The sequence below is a fragment of the Medicago truncatula genome, chromosome 6, assembly GCF_003473485.1.
Source record: "Medicago truncatula cultivar Jemalong A17 chromosome 6, MtrunA17r5.0-ANR, whole genome shotgun sequence".
Lineage (NCBI taxonomy): Eukaryota > Viridiplantae > Streptophyta > Magnoliopsida > Fabales > Fabaceae > Medicago > Medicago truncatula.
Window position 1 is genome coordinate 6,399,142 of NC_053047.1, and position 11,695 is coordinate 6,410,836.

Genomic DNA, 11,695 nt, shown 5'->3' on the forward strand with positions numbered 1-11,695 from the left:
CGAACAAGGCATCCACGACGCGTGAAGAGTTCCCTAGTTTTGTCAGTTAAATGAAAACAAACCCTCAAATAAATCTCTCTCAGTTGTGTACAGTTTTCTATCACATGTTTCGCTCCCTTTTCTGTGACATTATAACAATCTCTCAATAATAGTTTCAAAAGCCCACTACAATTCTTTGAGATCACATAGAGTGTTTCATCATCAACCTTCGTATCTGACAAGTTCAACACTTCTAGTTGGGGAACTGCAAAGTTTATTCCAAGTAGCTTCACTCTTGAACACCCAGTTAAGTTCAAATGCCTAATGTTACAACATCTCCTTAAAACTTGACAAATACCTTCAGATATACGATCGCACCAACGCAATTCAAGATGTTGCAAACTGGGAAAAATGGAAGCAAAACTTATGATGCTTTCATCACTCAACCATGAATTATGACCAAAATAGATAGAATTGTGACCAAAATAGAGAGACTTTAACTGAGGGTATACACCAATATCCGTCAAAGAATCAGAATTCTCTACACTCTTTTTTTTAATACTTGTGTGTTCCATTTTGATTTCACTGAGTGAAGGACAATTCGAAAGGAGTGAAAACAAGGTTGATTTTCTAAGCATCAAACATGAATTAAGGTTTATAGACACCAACTCATGTAGAAACAAAGAAAACTCAGCAACATGTAAATCATTCAGAAAATAACTGTTATTAAGATCCAAATGTTGTATACATCTACACTTGGATAACAGAGAGTATATTCCATTAATAAAGTCAGTGTCATTTTTGCCTGTGTTTAAAGAGTGACCGAGGTTGAGTTGTTTGAGCTTAGGGAAACAATCGGCAATGAGTAAGAGATGAGAGCTATTAAGAGAATCAATGTCGGAACAATCAAGAGAGGTCAAAGTAGTGACCTTTCGGGAGAAAGCTCGCAACCCATTAGTGGGAAAGGCATGCTTTCTTGAGTTTGTATGATGGTTGGAGATATTGAGTGATGTGATATTTAATGGGAAACGAGAGATTTTTCTGAGAAGCTTGTCAAGGTCATAATTGTAGTACGAGAGGTTCAGTGAGTTGAGGTTGGTAAATCTTTGGAAGAGGCAAGGAAGGAAATGGCGTGCTGAATCATAAACAATGAATGAGACTCGGATACGGTTGGTGATAGAGAGGAACTGTTTGGATACGGCTGAGAGAGATTTCAAGTAGCGGCGAGTATAGTGGTAGTTGTCTTTGTTGTTGAAGAGGAATTTGAAGACGCATTCCCATCAGTCATCAGGCAAATTTGAATATATTTCTTCCTCATCAACCAATTGTTGTGAAGAAGAAGTTATCTTCTTCTTTTTCATTGGTTTTTCGGTGAATTTCGATGGTGCTAAATTTTGGTGTGAAGATTTAAGGGAAGAAGATCTTTTCCTTTTCATTGGTAGGGAATTGAACGAGCGTCGTTGTTGGTTTGGGTGGTTTTAGGGTTTATGAACAGAAAAGAACAGAAGTAGGGTTAGTTTGTTTGTAAAGTAATGTCTTGTTCGTTCCATATATATACCAACCATTTAATGGGCTTTTTTGTGGACTCAATTTCCTGTAAATAAATTAATTTTGCACCTCGATCAATATTTGTTACATGAATACCTCAACAAACAAATCTTTATATTTTAACATTTTCTAATTCTTTTATTCTGTATTTTTCAACGTTAATGACCCAACAAAAACACAGTTTTGTCCCATCTTAAAAAAAATAAAAATTGAACAAATCTTAAAAAAATAAAATTGTGTAACAAATTCTTTTATTAATTGTACAAATCTTTTATTAATTGAACAAATCTTAAAAAAATAAAAATTGTACAAGTCTTAAAAAAATTTAACATTTTCTAATTCTTTTATTAATTGTACAAATCTTAAAAAAAAATTGTGTGAAATGGAAACAGATTGATAGGAATTTCAAATCGAACCACCAGTTTCCATTTTTTCTGGAAAAAAAAATAAAACCCCAATCGGTCAGACCTGCAAAACCGTCCTGGTCACCCATCCTAAACAAAGAGGAAGTAAAAGAAATAATGAAGTCGTAGAGATAAAAGATGAGAAGTTCGTGTACTTCTAACTCACACCGGATCTATTTGATGCAACAGAACTACATTATTGTGACTTTTTCTTTTTTAGGCAATCTAATGAAAAATGACAATTGTTTATGTACATGTTCACTCCCATATTTTACTATTTATGCTTTTTTTGGAATTAAAGTGGCCTAACCCCAAAAGAAGAAAAAACTAAACATTATGCATCTAGGGGTCGGTATCCCCATATCATCGGCTAGCATCATCAATTTAAGCTTAAAAGTAAAATATTGTTCATTCCCTCTCTTAGTATATGGATTAACAACTGGACTTTGTTCGTAGACTCAATTATGAATTATCCCGGACTTTCACGATTTTTTTATACTTATCCCGGACTCTAAAATAAATCTTTCCAAATAAAATTTTAATTTTTTTACAAGAGACGGATAATTATGAATTATTGAAGCAAAAAACAATAAAAACTTCGACCTACAATAGAAAGGCAGAAGAACTTAAAACTTCTACAAATATTAGAAAGCACAATTCTTAGCATGTATAACACGTGCTCGCAGAGAAGTCATCATGTAAAACATCTACAAATATGTCTAAGTAACTAATTCTATTCATTGAGTTTCTAGATGACCAATTTGGTCCTTCCTGCGAATGTACTATTGAAGAGGGTGAGGAAAAATTTATCACGAGCAAAATCTGATTTGAAACACAAGTTAATTAGTACAATAGTTTCAAAAATAATTTGAGAAGTTTAAGCTTGTACTCAAATTTGAGGAATAAAATGAATCGACATTGATAATAATCCCTTTTTCAATTGTAACTCAATTGGCTGCAAAGTCCACACCCAATTGATAATCACCACAACTAAAATAAATACGCTGCGGCTAGATACCATAACTTCGATGATGGAAACATAATGACTTTGGATCCTATTCGTATATACCTAAACTAATTGTGTGATTAATTTGGAACTCAATGAGTAATTATTTTTAAATTGTGTGAAACTTATGGTGAAAGAAAAGTGCTGCACTGGTCGAACAAACCGTTTAAAATTGTGGGAAGATGGTTTATTTAGTTTTGATATAAGTATGTAGTACTCCTTAGACACAAACACATACACGTGCATAATGTAACACCCATACTAGAAATTACATAGGATATCTAGCATGTGCGTTAAACTTGGCACTTGATACATTAAAATTACAATAATTAAAAATTTCTCTGAACAAATTATAGAATTACTCGTTTGATACCTCTGGAATAGTACCACTAGCGTGTACATACATCAGTCATAAAATGTGCAATTGTACGACTGACGTGCATAAATTACCTACAAGTGATAAAATCGTAGACTGATACAATACTAGTAAACATAATCGTTCAGATTCTTCTGCTACCTCCTCATGAACTATCCTTCTTGCGCACCACATGTGCATCTGAAATAAAATAAAAGGGATTGGGGTGAGACATGATGTCTCAGTGAGTTGCACCTATCCTAGGCAATCTCGGGGAACCTAGGATCGTCATATGTTCTAACATGACCCATTTCGAATTTATACAGTTTTATCATACATAACCGAGCGATCGGGGATAACTAGGATCGCTACCTAGAATACTAACATGATTATATCATAATGTCATATTCTTATTCATACATATACTCATAATCATAATCATAAATCTTGACTTATGTCATTAATTATACATTTCACTATGTGCATATAGACCAAATTATTTATTCGTTGTAGCAAAGAGTGTTTTCGCATTTGTTACTATGAGCCGTACCTCATAGGCTACATTATTTCTTCATTGTATAGCAAACGGATTTTTCACATTTGTTATTATGAGTCGTACCTCATAGGCTACATTATCTCTTCGTTGTAGCAAACAGAGTTTTCTCAATTTTATCATGTTTTCTCAACTAGAAGGGACTGTCGGATGCTAAGTAATGCACAAGACTCGTAAGGATGTTTTTGAAGAATTATACATATGAATGAAGAAGTATTTAAATATACGATAAGAAATGTGTCTGACACTTGAAAAGGTTGGGCTCTCTACAGCGCATCCAACATTGATTGCTGTTGGATGAAAAATTGAAAGATTAAACACCAAGTAATTATACTTTGATCTATTGTTGTGTGAATTGAAAAAATAGAGTGTGGGGGTCCTGCATAAAATAGAACACACACATTAGTAGTGTTTAAATTGTGGTATTTAATTTTAAATACTTGATAATGATAAAAATAATAGTAATTATTATTTTATTCGAGAATATCATTTTCCATAAATTTAGCTTATGGTGGTTGTGATAAGAATAATAATTTAATTATTATTATATTTCCTTCATTCAAATCCAATAGTTTGTTTCCTCCATTTTTGTGGATTTGTTTCTTTTGATCCTATCCACAAGTGTTGTTGAACTGATTAATGGATAAACTTCATTTTAATCTTATCCATTAGAGTAATTGTTGTCGCAATTTTTGCTAAAACAGTTACAGAATCTCTATATAAATAGAGGACTCCACTCAATTCAAAAAACACATCAAAGAGTTTCATTGAGTTGTTGGGAACTCTTTCTCTCTTCTCCCTTTCTTGACTTGTGTTGACGAGTCTTTCTTCTCTTCATCTCCTTTTTCTGTCCCTTCGGATTTAAGAGTGTTCTTAAGACCATAGTCCCTTTTTCGGTTTAATGTTCCTTCGGAATTAAGAATGGTCTTAAAAACATAGTCCCTTGATAAATGTCCCTTCAGAATAAAGAGTACTTTTAAGATCATAGTCCCTATTTGGAAGAACAATGTCCCGTCGGAATTAAGAATGATCTTAACGGTATATATAAAAAGTATTTCAATATTTTTTATTTGAGGAGAAATGATGGTATCACCATATTTGAGTGGTCGTAGTACCGTATTGATAGTTTGGAAAACTTAAAGTTAGAATGGTATTAACACCATATTTGAGTGGTCTCAGCACCATAACAGAGTGGTAACAATACCATATTAAAGTGGTTTCAGTATTAAAGAGTGGTCTTAGTACCATATTTGGAGGTGTAATTCTTGAACGGTTTTCTACAGTGAGTAGTTAACCGCACAGTTGTAGCTGAGCTTGTTTTATCCTGGAGGCGGCGTGGTTGATAGTCTGCTTTGTACAATTTTGGGCAGTGCCACGAAACGTCTTCAAGAGAGCGACCTGATCGTGACTCAACCTAGTAACAACTTCGGTAGATAATAGAATTTGGAAATCCAAATACAACAGTTTGGAAATCCAAAAACAACAATTGCTTTTACAAAGTACAAACAAAATTTTATATCTAAATTTAGGTCAATTCTACGATTCTAAGTAAAATAATGATATCCAACAATGGATCATTAAGCCTGAGAATTATTATTCCAATGGTTGAAACAAATTTGTAAATGATACAACACATTTTTACTTGTTCATCATAGCACTAGCCGTAAAACAGATGTCGAAGTTAAATTTGGTCGTTGGAAGCACTAGTGTGATATTTGAGCATTTGACTAGTTGACTAGCTATACATAGGATTGTGTTAAAAAATAATAATACCAAAAGATCGAACCAACAAAACTGAACTTTGATTGTAGTTCAAAAATTGAACCAATTCAGCTCGGTTCAGATTAATTCATGAACTAGCCGTCACAATTTTAGTCATGAACAAACAAAATTGCAAAGTTAGTGATTGGAAAAAACAGAAAACTAGGACAGCAGTAACAACCAAAAAACATAACACTAGGATGACATTTGTGTTGCTGATATTTAAGTATACGAGGTTGTGAATTTTGTGTTGCAAATATGAATGTGAAACTTGTTGTTGTTCAATTATGTATGTGCACTCATGGTTGACGCAAGACATTATAACACACGGTATGGACTCGAAATGCTATACTTTTGCCACGAGAAATTTAAGTGCTCTGAATATGATTTCCGTATGGCTTTCCGAATACCCCCGACATCTTCTGTATCATCAAAGTGTGTAGCATCAATGTCGCAGTACAAACTAGAACATGTTTGTACTCACTCCTCCAATAGTCATAAAGCAGCTTGCAGTAGCTGCTGGTTATGTTGATAGATTAATATAAACATGCACTTTGATGATAATTTTCGGTATGTAAGATTATACACTTTGATGTTATAATCATATTGCAGGCTTGCAACAATGAGGAAGACTGTTTATTTAGTTTTGATATGAATACTGATAGATATAAGTATGTATGTAGTACTTCTCATACACAAACACACGTACAAAAAATAATTTATATCTAAATCTGGACCAATTCTATGTTGCTAGTAAAATAGTGATATCCACCAATAAGTCTGATGCTTATTGTTCCAATGGTGGAAACAAATTTGTGAATGATACAACACATTTTTCACGTGTGCATCATAACACCAATAAGTAGGATATAAGTAGCAACCCAAAAACAGAACAGTGGACTTGGAAATAAGCTAAGGAAACCAACTAAAATCACACCCCCGAGCACAAGATGTACCCAGATACGCGCAAAATATGAATGGAAAAACCAGAAAAGTAGGACAGCAGTAGCAACCCAAAAAACAGAACACTAGAACCCAAAACTGATAGAAACTCACTTCAATCAAATGAACATAAATGACCAAAAGAAACACATGAATAACTGCTGCAGCCAACATAACCAAAACATGAAACCCAAACCGAAAAATAATCCCCACCAAAAGTCCAGACCTGAAGCAAAATCAAAGCTGCAGACCCTCAACAGTGCAAACACTCTCACCGAGAAGCATTATGAATAACTGCTGCACAAGAAAAAGACCAATCAGAACCAGAAATCTTTTCCAATTTCTATCACGCAGAACATGGGATTCCCACTTGAGCATGTTTCACATTCATAACAAATAAAGCTAAAACTGTCCCATAGCAATATCTCATCATGTTTGTGACCTTTTTTTAGTTGTGTTTCCAAAAATTTTATGTAATTTATTAATCATGCATGTCTTGTATAGAATCTAAAACCCACAAATTATATTATGAAAGCACTAATTAGCAACAAAGCAAAATATATTTCAAACTAAAGTTTTCAATGAAGGAAATTCATCTGTCTTAAAAAACGAACAACTTACTTCAAACTAGCAAAGAAGCTTCCACTATGCAAGATGAGTTCCTTATTTTTGTCACTTATAAATTGTGCATTTTTTTGCCACATGTTTCACTCCCTTCTGTGTGACATTATCACAGTTGTACAAAAATAGTTGCAAAAGCCGACAACAATTCTTTGAGATCACATAAAGAGTTTCATCATCAACGCTTGTATTTGACTAGTTCAACACCTTCAGCTTGGGAACTTCAAAGTTCATTCCATGTAGCTTCACTTTTTTGCAATAGGCTAAGTCCAAATGCTTAAGCTTACAACATTTCTGTAAAACTTGACAAATACCTTCAGATATTTGCTGGCAACCCGTCAAATCAAGTAGTTGTAAATTGGGAAAAATGGAAGCAAACAAAATGATTATTTCATCACTTAACGATGTATTGTAATCCAAATAGAGAGACTTTAATTGAGGGTATACACCAAACTCAACCAAAGAATTAGAATGCCCTACACTCTCTTTCCCAATACTTGTTCTTTTCATTTTGATCTCATTAAGTGAAGGACAATTTCTAACGAGTGAAAACTGGGCTAATTCTGTGAGATTCAAACATGAATAAAGGCTTAGAGACACCAAATTACCCATAGAAGAAGACAGCTCAACGACATGTTGATCCTTTAGATAATAATCGCACTCAAGATCCATATGTTGTAAACATTGGCACTTGGATAACAGATAGTGAATTCCATTAATGAAATTAGATCGATACTTGAACGAAGGGTGAATGAGGTTTGAGTTCTTTGAGCAATGGGAAACAATCAGCAAAGAGTATCAGGTTGTTGTTATCAAATAACACGTAGGGGCAAGTGAAAGAGGTCAAAGTTGTAATGTTTTGGGAGAAAACTTGCAACCCATTTATGGGAAAGGTGTTACCGTGTCGGTAGGGGAGTGGGAGGGATGTGAGTTTTAATGGGAAATTTGCAATTTGACTGAGAAGATCGTCAAGGTCAAGGTCAACATACTTGAGCCTGAGGTCGACGGAGGTTAGATTGGTAAACCTTTTCAGGAGAAGAGGGAGGAAAGGGCGTGTTTCATCTTTGACACAGAGTGACAATTTAAGACGATTGGTAATGGAGAGGAACTGCTTGGAGACGAGGGAGAGAGAATTCAAGCAATTGTCGTGGATGATGAATTTGTTGTTGATGACAAAACTGTCGATCATGAACCTGAAGATACATTCCCAGCACTCATCAGGTGAAAAATACTTCAACTTCTATCTAAACTGGTCATGCACACGTCTAAAGCATAATGAACCAAAAACCAAAAAACTAATTGATAAACTAAGAATTAACGTTCTGTTGCAAAAATAAGACTTTAAATCCTGCAAAATCTGATTTGAAACATACTAAGTGAAGTAGTTGCAATTTTTTTTTGAGAAGTACGAGATTGTGATTATGAAGCTTTTGCATCCCAAAATGAAGTCACTAGTTTAGTGTTCTACATGAGTCGGTATGAATAAACTTTTCGAAAATTGTATTTATCTTGCAATGATGAAGTCTTTTAATTAGGTATTTTTCGCAGAAGTTGAAATCTGCCTATATAGCTCAACATGCAGAAACTTACAATCGTCTGGACCAAATAAATAGTTGATACATTTCATCAAATTCATCAGCAAATAAAGGATAGGTAACTAGAAAATTTCATTAATGAAATTTGTCACTCAACATATCAGATGGAAAACTCATACATTACTTATCCAACTAGAAAGACTTAGTCACTTTGGGCTCCAATAGTTATCACAAAACAATGAATGAGAAAATGAACAAAATATAGAAATTTCTTCTGTACTAAATTGAGCTTTGGAACATTTCTAGTTCTAGCTATTTCTTTAATTCCAAACTTGCTTATATTTCTTTGACCTGCAACGTAGTACACAACCAACTAGATTTGTTCATATCAAATTATTTTAATTTATTTTCTATATAAGTTTCTTGATGCATAAAATCTCATTTAAATAATAAATTTTCAAGTCCAAACAAACTTTGCACCTGCAACATATTTAATTTAAAATATTTCTATAATCAATAGATTTTAAAATCTCTTCAGAAGTTTTAATTTATATCATAATCATAAAAATGATTATAAAAAATTCATTTCCAAATCGTTAAAATGCATATGATGTCATTTCTTTAATATCTCACGAAAATTAACTCTTTCAGAGAGCTTCATATATTCATTACTATCACGTGAGCCATACAACTATATTGCAACACATCTTTCATATAAATTGACCCTTTGTTGTGATACTAAATTTAATCAAGCAAGAAAAAAGTTCTTGAATTCACTTCATATAATCAATTACCAGAACTCATTTTAATTTTAGGCTAAAATATGGTTTTGGTCCCTGCAAATATGTCTCGTTTTGGTTTTAGTCCCTGCAAAATTTTTTTGTTGTTTTTGGTCCCTGCAAAATATTTTGTTTTTGGAAATAGTCCCAGGGACTATTTCCAAAAACAAAATATTTTGCAGGGACCTTTTTCAAAATCAAAAGATTTTGCAGGGACTATTTCTCTAATAAATGGTTAAGTCATCATGTGACACGTGTGCAAATTATCACAAAAGTGGAGCCAGGGACCAAAACCAAAATGAGACATATTTGCAGGGACCAAAAACAACAAATTTTTTTTGCAGGGACTAAAATCAAAACGAGGCATATTTGCAGGGACCAAAACCATATTTTAGCCTTAATTTTATTAAAATCCAACCTGTTAGCTGTGATGGAGTGGAGATCTAGAGAAGAAAACACATGAGAAGAAGAAGACTTACTCACTTAACGAGAAAAAGGAGAGTACTTTAACAGTAATTAATTTGAACCATTAATATTCATCCAAGGGTTAAGATTGAATCCTCTCTCTCTCTATATATATATATATATATATATATATATATATATATACACATTCAAGTGTGCGGACTACAAGTCCAAAAAGTTTGACTTTACAAAACGAGTTTGATTTCATTTAATCTTTAATAGACTTTAATTCATGATCCTCATTATCACTCGTCACATATAACTAAGTTAAATCAAAAACATCGTCAACGTTGACTTTCATTTTGGTTCCACCTCATTCCATTCATGACTTAATTTTTCGAGATCTCTTTCTTTTTCATCAATTTCAGGTACCAGATCAATTCTTCTGGAACTTAAAAATAAATTGTGTCAGATGACTCTTTTAGAGTTTACCCATCATTTTTTGGGTTATCTTTCCTTGTATCTCCTTTTATTGTTTGATGATTTTTATATTTGGAACCAATTGGTCTACCACACTTCATGCGCGGTTGATGCTCATTTGCAATAATCCGACATGGACAACTATTTCGTCTGAAGCATAGCGGATAGTAAGTGTACATTTCAAAATTTACAATTTACAATATTTCATTTAGCATTTGGTTTCTAACTCAAATTTTTGAGTTAGATTGGATCATAGTTGGCAATTGCAAAACGCATAAAAAATGGTTTGTTCAAATTCCGTTACACTATAGTGCCACTAAAACTGTTATTTTACAATATTTTATACTGAAAAATGTATTGCGGAACAAATGTGATTTGTTTAAATTCCGCTATCTAAAAGCACCATAGCCGCTATTTAACAACACCAGACTGAAATCGTTAGCTTCTGTCTACAATTTTCAGTGTTATGTTTGTATATTATGCCATTTAGAAGGATGCTTGGTTATATACATTATATCAAATATCGTAATGGTTCAAGGATGTTTGATAAGATTTGTAAGGACCAAGTAGTTTACTCTTGTAGAGTTAGCTTTTTGTGGATAAAATTCATTCATGAAAACATATGTTTGAGCATAATCAAAATGACAGTGACTCTGTAACGGGGTTCAAGGCTTTGAGAATCTGAAATCGACTGTGTGGGCACCGCTTCAAATGACCATGGACTTATTTTCTTTTATTTTCAAATGACCTGAATGTGAGTTCAATTCAAGTCTTTTGAGATTCTAAAACAAACATTTATTTTCAATGTTACCGAAAAGGGGTGGAAACTACAGAGGGACTGCCGCATCAGTAAAAAAGACGATGAAAGTGACAAACAATGCCAATGAAGTACCCCAAACCTAACGCCTATAACGCCTGAAAACAGGTCCAAGACACCTAGCCACAAAACAACAACAATTCTGCTACGCAATACTCCACATAAGCAGATAAAAAGAACTTCTGCTGAGAAACACTGAAAATATCCATCGGCTGCTAAATGTAAGTGTTCAAGTGCAGTGCAATCATAGTAACGATTATGTCAATTGCATTGTTCATTTTGATTTTGATTTGGGCCTACAATACCTACAATATGGGTATAGAACACTATATTGCATAAATTTGCCACTCGTAACTGTAAACTAGAAACTATGATAATCTGCACCTAGCCTAAGTTTGATAAATTTCATCAAATTCATTAGTGAATATAGCATTTATAACATCAACAATCATGTTAATCAGTAACAATTAGGTTAATAAAGTTTTCCGGTCAACAAATCATTTTGGAAAA